Raw genomic sequence first — 3971 nt, forward strand, 5'->3', positions numbered from 1 at the left:
ATTGGTCACAGTCCCCAGTGGGGAAGCTTTGGGCTGGTTCCTCTTAGAGAAGGTGGTGGTAGAGAGTGTTCAGTCAACTTCAAAGCCCCATGCAACTTCCTCAGCTCTTCAGTTCAGATTCAACCCAAGTCTGATCCAAATGTGGAAAGTGCAGGCAAGGAAGGGCGGTGCTTAGGAAACCAAGCTTCATCTTAGTTTACTCTTGACAAAACAGATCTTCCCGAGTCTCAGGGGGGAAAAAAGAGCAGCTTAGACGGATGTAAACAGGCTCTGAGACCCTTTGGACATCAAATAACACTAGCAAAACAACGTTTAGATGAGTTAAGTGTAAATCAATCAGAAACATATGGACTCCATTTCCCTGAAAATACACAGGGGTTTACAAATTACAGGCACAGGGGTTTGGCAAAATGCAGTTTGGGTTTTGCCAAACCTAAAATGTTTGGAGAAGATTTAAAGAAAGTAGGCTGACCCAAAATGCCTTCAACTTCGCCCATCCCTGACACTGATAATATCCCACACAACCACAAGCGTTTAAGTGCACGGGTTTTAAGAGATTTACATGTTGAATAAACCTAACTACTCACAACAAGCGGAGATGCTTTTCCAGACGAACGTTCAGAGGAACCTGGCTGCCAAGCGTCTGCCCTCGCAGGAGGGAGAAAAGGCCCAACCTTTTGAGTTGGGCCACGGAGATACACCTACATGTTTAAACTCGCAACAAAATGAAATAGTCTAAGCTCCGAAGCCTCGAGTTGCATATTCATGGAGCACAGGCTCTGCTTTTCCCCAGCCCACGCTTATCTTTCTGTCTTTGCACTACTGGCGGTATGGGTCCCTGTGTGGGGACAAGATGTTGATAAATTCCCTCGAGTCTCTGTTGCATGGTGACTCTCCCACGGGTGGCAGCGGGCCATGACCGCTTCTGTCTCAGAGGAAGGTTGTCCCAGTGGGACTAGGGCACCCAACGCCCAAATGTTTAGGTTTTGAAACTCCAAAGTGAAGACAAAAGACATGGCGGACCTCACCCCGAGAGGAGGTCGAGGCCCCACACTGGCTTGGAGACCGTGAGAGTAGAAGGCAAAGAGATGACTGTGAGGAGGGGCCCCTGATAAAGTCCTGCCGTGGCTCTGCCACCCCACAGAGATCCCTCCCACAGGGTGGAGGGGAAGGTGGAAGGAAGTCGAGGAATTGAAGGAATTGAAGGAAGGTCACCTCTGCCCTTCCTTCCCATGCTGTGAGAGCCAGCCGGCAGGGGTGAAAGTGACCCCTCGTGTGGGGAGAGGCCTGTGACAGCCCCAAAGTTCCCTTAGTTTAGCAGCAGTGTGGGCAGGCGGCAGAATTTCCTGCAGACCCTCTTCAAAAGGGGCCCGAGGGGCGCCTGGGTGGCTTAGTCGGTTAAGCGTCCGACTTTCGCTTAGGTCATGATCNGGTCTGTGACCAAGGATGGGATGGGATGATACAGTCCTGGGAGGCTGGCATAGGCAGAGGACCTGGGTCAGAGGCCACCTCTCTCCACTCCCCACTCCCCCCACCCTCCAGTGCAATCATGAGCCACTCGGAATGGGGACATGGTCCCCAAGGACAAAAAGACTATCACGGGTCACAGGAGGTGCCAGCCATCAAGCAGAATGGGAATTTGAAATGGAAAGGACGCAGATGTAAACAAAACGTAACCTTTCTTGCGCCCTTGAGCTACGGTGGGAGAGTCTTGCCTCCTCGGGTAGAGAAGGTCACAGAGTTGAGCAGACATACCCTGACCCCTAGGAGGCAGCCAAAGCTCCACCCCACTCCAGCCTGAGGAAGGAAGGAGATCTGACCCGGGGCTTCAGGGAAGAGCTGAGGTGGTGGACGGGGTAGGAGAGGGTACCGATTGCCACGGAAGGAACAAAGGGAGCGTGAAGGGACCTGGGCTGTGTGGATAACTCCCTTTTGTTGTTTCCTCACGGAATCTCAACCGTCTGAGGGACTGATCAGGGAGGTGGCCAACAGAGGCCTCTTGACCTCTTTCTACCCTCCACTCCAGAGAAGGCCGAGAAGACCCCAGAGAACCCTCTGTAGGAAAGCAGGCATCACCGAGAAGCTGAGCCTCTCTTGTTCTGTCACTTCGTTGGGGCTGGAATGCTCCTCCTGCCTTCGGAGACCTTCAGGGCTAAGGCTGGGCAGGGGTACAGGGCCATGGAGCATGGAGGCCGGGCAGGGGTCTCCAGCAGGGAAGACGGTGCCCGGTATTTCACTCAACAGGGCAGGAGTTCAGTCCAGGCAGAGAAAATGCATATAATAGTAATAAACATTACATAGGATTCAAAACCTTTCTCTCACTTACAAAATTCCTGCTCCTCTAGCGGAACCTCTGAGGGGAGTCATAATTCTGCGTGCTGGTGGTTGACCGTAGAGACAAAGCGGCCACTGAAAAGAAAAATGGCTCCCTCCATCCCCAAGGGAGAAGCTGGAGTTTGTATCGGAGGCAGAGGCTTTCTTCCTTTCCGGGGGTTCCTTTTGGGGACTCTCTCAGTCCTGCGGGAGTCACTCAGGTGTCTCCTCTACTCCCAACCTTGGTGAAGCTTCCATATGCAAAGACTGTAATCTATACTTGGGGCTTTGGAGCAAAAGTCTTCATTCCTTTGAGGCGGCCCCCTAATAGGAAACTGCTTGAGAGAGACAATTTTATTGTAAATAGGAGGGGGAGAAAAAGGTTCGATTGGAGCTTGAACTTGAAAAATAAAACCCAAGATTAAGGTAAGCTTTTAAAAATCTTAGATCTAACACAACTTGTTTTAAATGTTTTTTTTTTTTTCCTAGGAGAGAGAGAGAGCGTGAGCAGGGGAGGGTCAGAGAGAGAGGGAGTCACAGACTGAAACAGGCTCCGGGCTCTGAGCTGGCAGTCAGCACAGAGCCCGACGCGGGGCTCGAACCCACGAACCGCGAGATCATGACCTAAGCGAAAGTCGGACGCTTAACCGACTAAGCCACCCAGGCGCCCCTAACACAACTTGTTTTAAATACAAATATGCATTAATTCTTACTGAACAAAAAATGAATAAGAAATTTTTTTAAGTATTTGTGCAACAGCACTAAATTCTTTGCTTTGTATTTTCCTTTTATAGCCAATCACGTGCAGAGACATTTTCATGAAAGTGTACAAGAGGTTTATGAATTTCCCCCAAAGGCTTCTCATGATTGTTTGATACACGTTTTTCTTTCAATGGCCCCTGGCGTCCCTGTCTCTGCCGATTTTTTGTTTTCCCATCGTTCCGCTGCCATGACCCTATTTTTGACAGCTTGCTAGGATCTGAGCAATTCTCCAACTTCATTTGCCTTAATGCCATGACATCTTCCATCGCTTGCAAGATATGAAACTTGACTTGGAAGTGGATTTGCATTGCTTGCACTGTCCCATCAGATGCTTATAACATCCCACAGCCACCAGGAGTCTGATCCAGAAGGGGCTTCATTCGGCAGCTGGGTGGGAGAGGGAGATGGTGTGTGATCATGGGCAAACATTTTTGCATTTGTCACAACTTTCACTTCCCTATGCAACCTTGTAGCTACAGGAAGTCCAGTGAGGAGACCTTGAATATAATTCTGCTATAATTCTCTGTGATTCTGCTTAGGAACATCAGGGGAAGAAGCAGTGCATCTCCACAGGAAAGGTGGTCGTTTTCTGTTGTCATGTTTTTTGAGGGGGGGGGCACAAGTGAGTGAGGGGGTGAAGAGAGGGAGAGGGAGAAGCGGGGCTTGTGTTTTACCCAAAGTGGGGCTCAGACTCACGAATCGTGAGATCGTGACCTGAGTCAAAGTCAGATGCTTCACGACTGAGCCACCCAGGCGCCCTGGGTTTGTTTGTTTTACCTCTTCCTTTTTCTCTTTCCTCCTCTTGGCCTTCTTGAGGAGGACATCTAGCAATGTTAGCCTGGAGTCTAGGCCTTAAGTTTGCAGTTCAGAATAATTCCCAGAGGTCTACAGGAGGA

Source organism: Crocuta crocuta, unplaced genomic scaffold (genome assembly GCF_008692635.1).
Source record: "Crocuta crocuta isolate KB4526 unplaced genomic scaffold, BGI_CrCroc_1.0 scaffold48, whole genome shotgun sequence".
Lineage (NCBI taxonomy): Eukaryota > Metazoa > Chordata > Mammalia > Carnivora > Hyaenidae > Crocuta > Crocuta crocuta.